The following is a 15,232-nucleotide window of genomic DNA, read 5'->3' on the forward strand; positions in this document are numbered from 1 at the left end:
ATCGCCCCTTAATAGCCTCTTACCTTAATTTATATAATCCTTACCTTAATATATATAACATAGCCCCTACATAGCCTCTCCATCGCCCCTAAATAGCCCCTTACCCTAATTTATATAACATAGCCCCTACATAGCCTCTCCATCGCCCCTTAATAGCCCCTTACCTTAATTTATATAACATAGCCTCTACATAGCCTCTCCATCGCCCCTTAATAGCCCCTTACCTTAATTTATATAACATAGCCCTACATAGCCTCTCCATCGCCCCTTAATAGCCCCTTACCTTAATTTATATAGCATAGCCCCTACATAGCCTCTCCATCGCCCCTTAATAGCCTCTTACCTTAATTTATATAATCCTTACCTTAATATATATAACATAGCCCCTACATAGCCTCTCCATCGCCCCTGAATAGCCCCTTACCCTAATTTATATAACATAGCCCCTACATAGCCTCTCCATCGCCCCTTAATAGCTCCTTACCTTAATTTATATAACATAGCCCCTACATAGCCTCTCCATCGCCCCTTAATAGCCCCTTACCTTAATTTATATAACATAGCCTCTACATAGCCTCTCCATCGCCCCTTAATAGCCCCTTACCTTAATTATGTAACATAGCCCCTACATAGCCTCTCAATCGCCCCTTAATAGCCCCTTACCTTAATTTATATAGCATAGCCCCTACATAGCCTCTCCATCGCCCCTTAATAGCCTCTTACCTTAATTTATATAATCCTTACCTTAATATATATAACATAGCCCCTACATAGCCTCTCCATCGCCCCTGAATAGCCCCTTACCCTAATTTATATAACATAGCCCCTACATAGCCTCTCCATCGCCCCTTAATAGCTCCTTACCTTAATTTATATAACATAGCCCCTACATAGCCTCTCCATCGCCCCTTAATAGCCCCTTACCTTAATTTATATAACATAGCCTCTACATGGCCTCTCCATCGCCCCTTAATAGCCCCTTACCTTAATTATGTAACATAGCCCCTACATAGCCTCTCAATCGCCCCTTAATAGCCCCTTACCTTAATTTATATAGCATAGCCCCTACATAGCCTCTCCATCGCCCCTTAATAGCCTCTTACCTTAATTTATATAACATAGCCTCTACATAGCCTCTCCATCGCCCCTTAATAGCCCCTTACCTTAATTATGTAACATAGCCCCTACATAGCCTCTCAATCGCCCCTTAATAGCCCCTTACCTTAATTTATATAGCATCGCCCCTACATAGCCTCTTCATCGCCCCTTAATAGCCCCTTACCTTAATTTATATAACATAGCCCCTACATAGCCTCTCCATCGCCCCTTAATAGTCCTTTACCTTAATTTATATAAAATAGCCCCTATATAGCCTCTCTATCGCCCCTTAATAGCCAATTTATATAACATAGCCGCTACATAGCCTCTCCATCGCCCCTTAATAGCTCCTTACCTTAATTTATATAACATAGCCTCTCCATCGCCCCTTAATAGCCCTCCATCGCCACTTAAAAGCCCCTTACCTTAATTTATATAACATAGCCTCTACATAGCCTCTCCATCGCCCCTTAATAGCCCCTTATATCCTCCTTCAAAACAGTTATACACCTTCCCAGGATCTATTGGAAGCTACCCTATAAAGGAGAACCATATTGGTTCTGCAGTTAGCGATCTTCTTTGATACATACAGACAATGATCCTGTTACTTTTTATAAGGATTAAAAATAAAATGGCCTAAAGCCATCTCATTACCGATAGGAAGCTTCACTGTAAAGGAGAACCATGTCGGTTTAGTGGTTAGCAAGGTACAGACAGACATACATACAGACAAAGATGCTGTTACTTTATTATAAGGATTAAAATAAAATAGTTATTAACCTCCCCAGGACCTATGAGAAGCTACCCTATTAAGGAGAACGATCTCAGGACCTATAGGAATCTTCACTGTAAAGGAGAACCATATTGGTTCATCGGTTAGCAAGATCCTTCGGTACAGACAGACATTCATACATACAGACAAAGATTCTGTTAATTTATTTTAAGAAATACAGATAAAATTGTTATAAACCTTTCCAGGCCTAAAACCATCTCAGGACCTAATTTCTGCCGTTGACAACTCGAGTTAAGTTACTATATTATTTTTACAATGTTTAACTTATCTGTTATTATTGGCTGACGAAAAGTTTGGGCAAAAAAAAAATTTATTCTTCAATGAAATATCTCTCCAGTATAATTTTGCCAAGTGCTAATTTATTAAGAATAAAGTTTGCCACAAATTTACCAAAAAATCTCATTGTCATTTCGCCAGGGAGGATTAGGATAGTTCCCAAAGTGTTATAAGTTGGCTTATCCAAGAGTGCTGTCTAGTCTCCAAAGTTTTATAATACCGTTTTCTTATTCGTTAGATTAACAACCTTGGGGACTTTTTATTGTTTTGTGATTGTTTAGTTCATTAAGTTGAGTGTCTAAATGTTTCAACCACTAATTCTAAACTAAAGAAGGGGTAATTTTGTGAATCATCAATGGGAATAATTAATATATAAACATACATATATATACAGTGTTTTTTTTTATGAGAGCATTTTTGAAAGCAATTTTACCCTACTTATAGTTATCAGAATTTAATGATTAATGGCTTATTCTCTTCGTTTTTTATAACCATTAACAGAAAAGCAAAAAAATATTTCAGTTTTTATTTAAAAAGTACAGTAAATTCAAAATTTCAAAACATGGGTGTCAACATCTAAAATAGTTATTTCTCGCATCGTATTATAAACGGCTTTCCGCGGATATAGAAAGTACAATTATGAGATTAAAACTAGTTTTTTTAGCCCCGAGGTGCAGAAGGCACCGGCTAAAAAAACTGGGTTTAATCTTATGATTGTACATATCTATATTCGTAGAAAGCTGGATATAATACAATGCTAGACATAGTTTTTTCGTATGGATGAGAACCGGTTCCTATCCACCGGATTCAAATGAATACGAGAAATGGTTTTAGCGCATTTTTCTTATGCTCAAATCTTCTACCCTTTCCAAGAATGGAGGGAGTACATTGGGGGGCCAGTATTCCCTCCCTGGTTGAGATATGGCCTTCAAATTTCAAAATGTTCTAGTACATGTCACAAGTAGTATCTATATAAATTTTTAGCTCAATATCTCAACTTTGAAGCGTTTTGCAGCCATTCTTGCAAAGGTAGATTATAAGAAAAATGCACTAAAACCATTTTTAGATGTTGACACCTAAGTTTTAAATTTTTTAATTTACTGTACTTTTTGAATAAAAACTGAAATATTTTTTGCTTTTCTATTAAAGGTTATAAAAAAGAAGAGAATAAGCCATTAATCATTAAATTCTAATAACTATAAGTAAGGTAAAATTGCTTTCAAAAAAGTTCTCATAAAAAAACACACTGTATATATGTATATATATCATTTTATCGACAATCGTCTTATCCCTGTAGATCTCTGATTATCAGAGCATTTTTGAAATATTTGCTGCTTATTTTTTGGCTGCCTTTGGCAAAATAATTTTTTTTCATAAAAAATGTATACAAAATTATCGTATTAATTTGGTAAATATATCATTGCACTTGAATTATTTTTAAGTCACTAACGGCTAATCCCATAGATGACCCTAGGAGTACTTTAATGAATAGATGTGGTGGAGAGGGGGGGGAGGGGGAAGGTTAAGAATTTAAGGGAAGTGATACCTTCCGGGGGCTGAAAGTGTTAGTCCCCTCCCCAAAATGAAAACTTTTCCTGCGAGTAAAATAAGCTTCAATGTAAAGGAGAAGCATATCGGTTCAGTTGATACTGATAAACATCCTGTTACTTTAATGTAAATATTAGTTTAAGGATAGTCTGTATAATCTCAGGGATAAAGGAAACATTAGGCAATTTTTACAATAGTCTCCAAAGTTTTATAATGAAGTTTTCTTATTCGTTGGCTCAAAACTTTGGGGACTTTTGTCATATTTTGGTTGTAGTGTTGCAATTTTGTGTATCGTTATTAGGGATGGATAAAAATTTATCGGCCATTGTCTTATTCCTTTAGATCCTTGGTATAATCAACTGAATAACAGTTCCAACAACAAAAATTAAGATATTGCTTCGCTTTTTATGGACAAATATCCTGTTATTTTATTATAAGGAAAAAAAATAAACTATCTTAAAATCATCTCAGTACTCAGCGGTTAGCAAGATCCTACGGTATAGACAGACAGACATACATCATATCGGTTTAGCAGCAAACGAGATCCTTTGCTACAGACAAAAAAAAACTTTGTATATCGACTAGCGGCTACGCCCCCAGCATCTATTGGCTCTGTATTCAAAGGGGAATGAATAAAAGCCTAAAGCCTTCCCAGGACTTAAAATAGAATAGCCTAAAACCATCCCTCGACTTAAAATAAAATAGCCTAAAGCCATTACAAGACAAATATTAAGCTTACCTGAAATAGAAAGCCCAATCTGTTTAGTAGTTATTGAGATCTTAAGTTTCAGAACAGAAAGCCTTACTAACGTGGACAAACACAGGATATTTCGGACAAATGTCGGAGTGGACATTATATAAGTAAAACGCAGAAGTGTCTATAATATCTTAAAAATTAGGTTTCAACAACATTTGTTTAGTTATTTCTACACAGGTTAGGTTAGGTTAAGATATAAATATACAAATAAGCCCCCTGCAGGGGTTAGGCATATAAAAAAACCTATTTGACAGTTGTAAACAATGTGAGAAAAAAATATGTTTTAGTTTAATGAAATGTTCTATCTGTTTCAAACCTTTGCCTTTCGATAGAACTTACCTACTTTGGAAAACTGTTAGACTGATTTTAAAATTTCAGTCTTTGAGAAAAGATATTCAAGATTTTTTTTTGTTTTGAAAGATTTTTATCTTATAAATAAAATAAAAGACACTCCTGCGTTTTACATAAGCAATGTCCACTCCGACGATTGTCCCATTCCTAGGTTTGTCCACTCCAACGTTTGTTTATGTTTTACTACTTTATATAATAGGATAATATGTATTCTTCTTTTATATTTCTCTTTTCTTATTCACTTGCAGCTGCGCTCTTTTTAATGTAAGGAGGCAGAAAAATAGCCTAAACCAATTAGGGGCTTAAATCTGAAAATGAAAAAGCAAAAAACCATCCCATGACCTATGTGAAGCTTCCCTTAAATGGAGAATTTAGTCAGTTTATGAAATTTTTAAGCTTCAGACCAAAAAAAATACTTTTTTTGTTAAAAGAGAGACTTTTCTACAATTAGGGCTAGTCCTTTCGTCATTGCTCTTCTCATTAAGTTAAGCATGTGGTTTTCTCTGCTATTGTTAAAGATAGACTGTTGAGATTTTTAGTGAATATTCCCATGACATATGTATATCCAGTCTATAAATTATTTTGTCTGTCTCTCAATTATGCTTCAAAAGACTTAGGTTTCGTGATAATCTTTGAGTAATAGCATATTCTCTTAAAGTCTGCTCTATAACTTACTTTGTCTGTTTGTCCATTATATGATCCTTATTCAATATTCTATTTAACTAAAAAATTTCATTCTCTTAGTTTATTTTTTTTCTTTATTTCATTATGTTATTATATTATTTATATTTATTTTATTAATTCATTATATTTTCATTATAATTTTCCTTTTTAAATGCGAAACTTTTCTATAGTAAGGATTGGTTTGTCCGTACGTCCAAACGGTTAGACGACATTTTCTTTAATTTAGACATGTTATAAATATCCTATCGATTTCAAACTTTGCAGAATGATTTCTATAACAGTTGGGTACAATACTATATTCATTACTAGAAAGTATGTACGTCCATTTTTTTGTATAATATCATTGTCCCATTCATCTGGGTTTTGGAGTAATGTTTCTTAGGACAACAAGGTTTAGTATTATAATCAAATACTAAAAATAAAATTATGCCCTTTTACTATATTCTATACTAGCAGATTCGCCCCTAGCCTCAGGGGCTTTGCCCCAAGAGGTGATAAAATTTTTTTTTGGCGAAATTCGTAATAGGACCAAGAAAATCTTCAGCAAAAAAAAAAATGGGGGGGGATTTTTTTGTTTTTGGGGGGGTTGGGGGTATCCCACCCCCCAAGAAAATAGCCTAAAACCACCACAGGACCAGTAGGTATATTCCCTGAATAGTAGAATATAATCGGTCCAGTGGTTACCGAGATCTTAAGGGACTGACAGACGGACAGACAGACGGACAGACAGACGGACAGACAGACGGACAGACAGACAGACGGATGGACAGACATCATTCTACTTTGTATTATAGATTTACGCTAATTTTAACAAAATTTATGTTTGACCTCCTGATTTTAGAGCTTTGCTTTTGTGAATGTTGTTATCCTTGTTATCTTGCTTTTTTTTCCTTTTTCATAACCTATTATATAAAGTAGTAATCTTTTTTTTGTCTGTAGAAAAGCTAACCGCTGAACCTATATGGTTCTCCTTTACAGTGAAGTTTTAAGTTCATAGAGGGTTTATAATTATTTCGAGGGAGGGTATCTCCACCCTCCCAGAAAATTCACCCCAAGAAAAATATTACCCCATCCCCTCAAAAATCTTTTTAACTTTTTAAAAGCAAAGCTTTTCTATATTAAGGATCAGTCCGTACGTCCGTAACGGTTAGCTATTTTCGTTAATTTAGGCATGTGATTCCTGTAGTAGAAAGGTACGATTTAGAAAGTCTATAATCATTATCAGAATATCCATACGTCCATTTTAAGCATACTAATTATTAACTTACAACAAATTTTTATGTATCAAAATTATCCGATTAATCTGATTTCTGGGATACTGATTCCTAGGACAACAAAATAGAATGTTATAAGCGAATCATATCTATAATCAAGTCCAAAAAATGTGAGTACGTCCTTAAGCATTTTCCTGCATGTTAGCAATTTCTCAATAAATTTACTTACAATTTTGTTTCGAATTTTAAATTTATGTTCTGACTATTCAGTTCTGACACTCTACATTATTAATGTTCATTAAAGGACGCCTGCAAGAAATAACACGCTTTAACTGCTAAAAGACTGCCACAAGAAGACCCAATACCCCAAATTATAAGCCTTCAGCTTCAATAACAAAAAAGTTCTAGGCATTTCAAAATAGCATTTTATGTACAATGGAATTTTTGAAAGATTTCCAATGCTCATAAAAGAAAAAACAATATTAAATTACGTTGCCTAGACATAAAATTATAACCTTATCTTTGTCAGAAACTTAGATTGCCTGTAACTGATTACATTTTTACAATAAAAACACCACATTTCATAGTCAAAATCTATGAAAAAAAATCGATTTAAATTGCATTTTTAAACGAAAATCATAGCGGAAACAAAGGGGTAAACTAATACAAGCTTAGCTGTGATTGGTTGTTAAGCTGATTCAGCCTTCTGATTGGCTACAGTACATTCGGTACAACGCAAGTAAAACTTATTTTTTTTTAATGATTTTGACTATAAAAATGGGTATTTTTATTGTAAAAATATAATTAGTTACTGGAAACCTAAATTTATGACAAAAATAAGCTTATAATTTTGTTTCTAGGCCACGTAGTTTAATTTTAAAGTTTTCAACATGAGCATTGCAATTCTTTCAAAATTTCCATTGTACATAAAATGTCATTTTAAAATGCCTAGAACTTTTTTGTTATAGAAGCTGAAGGCTTCAAATTTGGGGTATTTGGTCTACTTGTGGCAGTCTTTCAGCAGTTAAAGCGTGGTATTTCTTGCAGGCTTCCTTTAAACTTTTTTCTACCGTTTCAGAGCTTTGCTTTTATAAATGTTGTCATCCTTGTCATCCTTTTAAAACTTAAATTTAAAACCGTAGAGGGTCACATTCCTTCCTTACCTTAATGCCCTACCTTCTATAATGAAGGGGCAATACAATTACAGAGGCTGTACAGGAGCCATAAAGGGCCTATGTTATATAAATTAAGGTAAGGGGCGATGAAGAGGCTATGAAGGGGCTATGTTATATAAATTAAGGTAAGAGGCTATTAAGGGGCGATGGAGAGGCTATGTAGGGGCTATGTTATATAATTAAGGTAAGGGGCTATTAAGGGGCGATGGAGATGCTTTGTAGGGCCTATGTTATATAAATTAAGGTAAGAGGCTATTAAGGGGCGATGGAGAGGCTATGTAGGGGCTATGTTATATAAATTAGGGTAAGGGGCTATTTAGGGGCGATGGAGAGGCTATGTAGGGGCTATGTTATATATATTAAGGTAAGGATTATATAAATTAAGGTAAGAGGCTATTAAGGGGCGATGGAGAGGCTATGTAGGGGCTATGCTATATAAATTAAGGTAAGGGGCTATTAAGGGGCGATTGAGAGGCTATGTAGGGGCTATGTTACATAATTAAGGTAAGGGGCTATTAAGGGGCGATGGAGAGGCTATGTAGAGGCTATGTTATATAAATTAAGGTAAGGGGCTATTAAGGGGCGATGGAGAGGCTATGTAGGGGCTATGTTATATAAATTAAGGTAAGGAGCTATTAAGGGGCGATGGAGAGGCTATGTAGGGGCTATGTTATATAAATTAGGGTAAGGGGCTATTCAGGGGCGATGGAGAGGCTATGTAGGGGCTATGTTATATATATTAAGGTAAGGATTATATAAATTAAGGTAAGAGGCTATTAAGGGGCGATGGAGAGGCTATGTAGGGGCTATGCTATATAAATTAAGGTAAGGGGCTATTAAGGGGCGATGGAGAGGCTATGTAGGGCTATGTTATATAAATTAAGGTAAGGGGCTATTAAGGGGCGATGGAGAGGCTATGTAGAGGCTATGTTATATAAATTAAGGTAAGGGGCTATTAAGGGGCGATGGAGAGGCTATGTAGGGGCTATGTTATATAAATTAGGGTAAGGGGCTATTTAGGGGCGATGGAGAGGCTATGTAGGGGCTATGTTATATATATTAAGGTAAGGATTATATAAATTAAGGTAAGAGGCTATTAAGGGGCGATGGAGAGGCTATGTAGGGGCTATGCTATATAAATTAAGGTAAGGGGCTATTAAGGGGCGATGGAGAGGCTATGTAGGGCTATGTTATATAAATTAAGGTAAGGGGCTATTAAGGGGCGATGGAGAGGCTATGTAGGGGCTATGTTATATAAATTAAGGTAAGGAGCTATTAAGGGGCGATGGAGAGGCTATGTAGGGGCTATGTTATATAAATTAAGGTAAGGGGCTATTTAGGGGCGATGGAGAGGCTATGTAGGGGCTATGTTACATAATTAAGGTAAGAGGCTATTATGGGGCGATGGAGAGGCTATGTAGGAGCTTTGTTATATAGATTAAGGTAAGGGGCTATTAAGGGGCGATGGAGAGGCTTTGTAGGGGCTATGTTATATAGATTAGGGTAAGGGGCTATTAAGGGGCGATGGAGAGGCTATATAGGGGCTATGTTATATAAATTAAGGTAAGAGGCTATTAAGGGGCGATTGAGAGGCTATGTAGGGGCTATGTTACATAATTAAGGTAAGGGGCTATTAAGGGGCGATGGAGAGGCTATATAGGAGCTTTGTTATATAAATTTAGGTAAGGGGCTATTAAGGGGCGATGGAGAGGCTATGTAGGGGCAATGTTATATAATTAAATTAAGTGGCTATTAAGGGGCGATAGAGAGGCCATATAGGAGCTTTGTTATATAAATTAAGGTAAGGGGCTATTAAGGGGCGATGGAGGAGCGATGTAGGGGCCATCAAGTTGCAATGTAATATAAATTTGGAGAAGGAGCGATGAAGGGGCGATGTAGGAGCGATGAAGGAGCGATGGAGGAGCGATGGAGGAGCTATGTAGGAGCGATGTAGGGGCCATCAAGTTGCAATGTAATATAAATTTGGAGAAGGAGCGATGAAGGGGCGATGTAGGAGCAATGAAGGAGCGATGTAGGAGCGATGTAGGGGCCATCACAGTACAATTTAATATAAATTTGAAGAAGGAGCGATGAAGGGGCGATGTAGGAGCGATGGAGGGGCGATGTAGGGGCTATGTTATATAAATTAAGGTAAGGGGCGATGGAGAGGCTATGTAGGGGCTATGTTATATAAATTAGGGTAAGGGGCTATTCAGGGGCGATGGAGAGGCTATGTAGGGGCTATGTTATATATATTAAGGTAAGGATTATATAAATTAAGGTAAGAGGCTATTAAGGGGCGATGGAGAGGCTATGTAGGGGCTATGCTATATAAATTAAGGTAAGGGGCTATTAAGGGGCGATGGAGAGGCTATGTAGGGCTATGTTATATAAATTAAGGTAAGGGGCTATTAAGGGGCGATGGAGAGGCTATGTAGGGGCTATGTTATATAAATTAAGGTAAGGAGCTATTAAGGGGCGATGGAGAGGCTATGTAGGGGCTATGTTATATAAATTAGGGTAAGGGGCTATTTAGGGGCGATGGAGAGGCTATGTAGGGGCTATGTTACATAATTAAGGTAAGAGGCTATTATGGGGCGATGGAGAGGCTATGTAGGAGCTTTGTTATATAGATTAAGGTAAGGGGCTATTAAGGGGCGATGGAGAGGCTTTGTAGGGGCTATGTTATATAGATTAGGGTAAGGGGCTATTAAGGGGCGATGGAGAGGCTATATAGGGGCTATGTTATATAAATTAAGGTAAGAGGCTATTAAGGGGCGATTGAGAGGCTATGTAGGGGCTATGTTACATAATTAAGGTAAGGGGCTATTAAGGGGCGATGGAGAGGCTATATAGGAGCTTTGTTATATAAATTTAGGTAAGGGGCTATTAAGGGGCGATGGAGAGGCTATGTAGGGGCAATGTTATATAATTAAATTAAGTGGCTATTAAGGGGCGATAGAGAGGCCATATAGGAGCTTTGTTATATAAATTAAGGTAAGGGGCTATTAAGGGGCGATGGAGGAGCGATGTAGGGGCCATCAAGTTGCAATGTAATATAAATTTGGAGAAGGAGCGATGAAGGGGCGATGTAGGAGCGATGAAGGAGCGATGGAGGAGCGATGGAGGAGCTATGTAGGAGCGATGTAGGGGCCATCAAGTTGCAATGTAATATAAATTTGGAGAAGGAGCGATGAAGGGGCGATGTAGGAGCAATGAAGGAGCGATGTAGGAGCGATGTAGGGGCCATCACAGTACAATTTAATATAAATTTGAAGAAGGAGCGATGAAGGGGCGATGTAGGAGCGATGGAGGGGCGATGTAGGGGCTATGTTATATAAATTAAGGTAAGGGGCGATGGAGAGGCTATGTAGGGGCTATGTTATATAAATTAAGGTAAGGGGCGATGGAGAGGCTATGTAGGGGCTATGTTATATAAATTAAGGTAATGGGCTTTTAAGGGGCGATGGAGAGGCTATGTAGGAGCTATGTTATATAAATTAAGGTAAGGGACTATTAAGGGGCAATGGAGAGGCTATGTAGGAGCTTTGTTATATAAATAAAGGTAAGGGGCTATTAGGGGCGATGGAGAGGCTATGTAGGGGCTTTGTTATATAAATTAAGATAAGGGGCTATTAAGGGGCGATGGAGAGGCTATGTAGGGGCTATGTTATAAAAATTAAGGTAAGGAGCTATTAAGGGGCGATGGAGAGGCTATGTAGGGGCTTTTTTATATAAATTAAGGTAAGGGGCTATTAAGGGGCGATGGGGCGATGGAGGAGCGATGGAGGAGAGATGTAGGGGCCATCAAAGTACAATGTAATATAAATTTGTGGAAGGAGCGATGAAGGGGCGATGTAGGAGCGATGGAGGAGCGATGGAGGAGCGATGTAGCAGCGATGTAGGGGCCATCAAGTTGCAATGTTATATAAATTTGGAGAAGGAGCGATGAAGGGGCGATGGAGGAGCGATGTAGGGGCCATCAAGTTGCAATGTAATATAAATTTGGAGAAGGGGCGATGTAGGAGCGATGAAGGAGCGATGTAGGAGCGATGTAGGGGCCATCACAGTACAATGTAATATAAATTTGAAGAAGGAGCGATGAAGGGGCGATGTAGGAGCGATGGAGGGGCGATGTAGGGGCCATCAAAGTACAATGTAATATAAATTTGAAGAAGGAGCGATGAAGGGGTGATGTAGGAGCGATGGAGGGGCGATGTAGGGGCCATCAAAGTACAATGTAATATAAATTTGGAGAAGGAGCGATGGAGGAGCGATGAAGGGGCGATGTAGGAGCGATGTAGGGGCCATCAAGGGACTAAGATATATATAATAGTGAAGGGGCCATGAAGAGGCGATATTTAATTAAATAGCCCCTTGGGATAAGAGGACATATCATCTCCTCTTTAGAAGGGGCGATAAAGGAGCGATAAAGGATCATTTAATCGCCTCTTAGGGCAAGGGGCTATTAAATCGCTCCTTTCAAGGAGTCATAACATCGCCTCTTGTTATAAGGGGCTATTAAATCGCTCCTTTCAAGGAGCCATTACATCGCCCCATGTCATAAGAGGCGATCAATTAAAATCATCGCCCCATATGGAGCGATGTCATGGAAAGGACTATACCCAAAGTTGGTGCCAACCATTTTGAGGACAATTTTGTGTAGACAGATTTTATTTAATTTATTCAAGTAATTGAAAAATTTGGATGCTTTTTGGATTATCACTTTCTAGTTTTATTCTAATTTTATAGATATTAACTATGAATATTTGATTTATTTTAAATCTTACAAGACAATAAACATAACTTTAAATATTTAAGAAAATAGTATGCCCCTAAATGTATCTGAAGTTTAGTTTTAAAAAGAAAAAAGTATCCTACCTCAAAATAAACTTTTTCTGGACTTATAAGAAGAGAACCATTTCGGTCCAGCTGTTAGCAAGATCCTATATGCTATAGACAGACACTCAGATAGACGGACTGACATCAAGATTCTGCCGTGCCCTTGTCTCATTTTAGTAATTTTAATTGGGGGCCTGAACTAAATAGACGAGACTTAGCCAATAATAACCAAATCAAGATCACGTTTTTAAACACAAATCTGCTCTACATACAAGACAAAAGTCAAAAGTGATGTAAAAGTGTTTATAAATATTCTATTTGGAAAATCGTTTAGAATGCATAATTTCTCAGCTTATACCAACAACGAATTTTTTTTTTAAATCACGATGTCGTGGGGGAAGGGGTGCAACATAATTAACGACAATTACATCTGTCCCACAAACATTATTTTAGATTTATTTCGCTTGCTGGTTATACCTTATTCCTGATAATTTTTGATATTATAATTATCATAATTCATCGATTCGCTAACCCCAACTTTTCAAATAAGTGGAAGCCGCAATTGCCTTTGTCTCCTACATATTGAAAAATATGTGGCCAATTCTGGAGCAGCCAAAATAGTGGCTAGTTGCAGCTAGCTGAAAATAAAAATTATCAACCGCAACCGCGAGTAATTCAATTCGCAGACCTGTAGCACTTTTATTCAGTTTTTTGAAAATATGTCAACACTTTGCAGCCGCAACAAAATCAAAATCTAAATGCCTGTTTAAACAAAATTTAGCAGTGTTTTCCCTCAAAGGACCTTGTTGTGTACAGCCCCCCCTCCCCCTCCAATAAGTTACAATTAAGGGTCTAGTTTTTTTTTCTTTGTTTAATATGTTACGTAAGGTTAGGTTAAATTGGGTACTGGGTAGCTCCGCAGGGTTATGCCACCGAAGGTATATGTCCCGCAGGGTTGGGACCACCCGCATGGATTAGGCATAGGAAAAACTAAGAAGGAATGAAATAACTTTGGTATTTTATTCTTTTTTACACCTAACTAGCGGCTTCGCCCCTAGCCTCTAAGGAACTTCGCCCTATAAGGTAATGGGGAGTCAAGATTTTGTTTAAAAAAATAGGCACTGCTAAATATAGAATTTATTTTTTTTTAAAGCGAAGCTTTTCTATAATTAGGGTCGGTCCGTCCGTCCGAGATAGATAGCTTTTATTCGTTAATTTAGGCATGTTAGAATTGTCCTATCGATTTCAAACTTTGCATGATGATTCCTGTAGTAGTTAGGAACGATTTAGAAAGCGTAGCAACTCTATAATCATTACCAGAATGTCCGTACGTCCATTTTAAACATGTTGATTTTTCTAATTTTTTAACAGCAAATTTTTATGTGATCTAATTATCCGTTTGATCTGATTTTTGGTATATTGATTCCTGGGACAACAAAGAACAATATTTTAAGCGAAGCAACTCTATAATCAAATCCTAAAAATGTAAGTATGTCCATAAACTCAATAAACATTATCCTGTATCAAGAAGTTTAACAAATTTACTTACAATTTTGCTTCGACTCTTATACTTTTATATTCTGATAATTCAGTTTAGACACTATACAAGTGTTAATGTCCGTTTGTCCTACCGTTTCAGTGCTTCGCTTTTATGGATGTTGTCATCCTTGTTTAAATAGGCACTGCTACATATAGAATTTTAAATAGGCACTGCTACAGGCTAACTACTGATACAGCGTACCTAAAAAAAAACTTACAAGAACAGTAGGTATATTTCCTAAAGAGTAGAATCCGATCGGTTCAGTGGTTACCGAGATATTAAGGGACAGACGGACGGACGGACAGACAGACATCGTTCTACTTTGTATTATAGATTGCTAATTATATATAGATGAGTTTTATGAAACTACTTAGTTTAGCTTGTTAATAATTGAAGCAAGCTATACTATAAACTGTGGAAAAAAATTGTCCTTGTTGTTGTTTATATTTATCCTTGGTTTCTAATCAGATAGTAAACTGGTATTTATTGTTTTTGTATCATTAAAAAAGTCTAAGAAATTTCTAAAGAATATAAAGAAAGATATTTTTATGATATAACATAAATATCTATTTCATATAATTATATAGCCCCTAGAGGAGAGCGGAGTATGTTATGAAAATAGCCTAAAACCACTTGAACACATTAAAAAAGCTTCTCCTAAAACCTATTAGAACCATCAGTTTCCGAGATTTTTAGCTTCAGACAAAATTAACTTGAAGGATAATAATTTGTGTTATACATAATGAAGAGAAAGCGATAGAGAAAGGGGGGATTCGGAATTGCAGTGAGTGTGTGTGTGTGTGTTTAGGTGTGTGCGTAGAGTGGTGAGTGTGTGTGTGCGTGTGCCTGTTGCTTAGCTTGTGTGTGTGTTTGTGTAAATGGTCTGATAGCAGACAAACTTCTTTAGTACTTATCCAAAAGTAAAAAGAAAGTAAAAAATTTCTATGATTCGGA

At 36.9% G+C, this 15,232-nt stretch overlaps 1 protein-coding gene across 3 annotated transcripts in view; it reads left to right on the forward strand.

Annotated features, from left to right (window-relative positions):
* The window catches only part of LOC145306209 (uncharacterized), a 324,616-nt gene that overhangs the window by 233,727 nt on the left and 75,657 nt on the right, over positions 1-15,232 (forward strand). The window lies entirely within an intron of this gene.

Source organism: Acartia tonsa, chromosome 2 (genome assembly GCF_053477335.1).
Source record: "Acartia tonsa isolate MP-2025a chromosome 2, ASM5347733v1, whole genome shotgun sequence".
NCBI classification, from domain to species: domain Eukaryota; kingdom Metazoa; phylum Arthropoda; class Copepoda; order Calanoida; family Acartiidae; genus Acartia; species Acartia tonsa.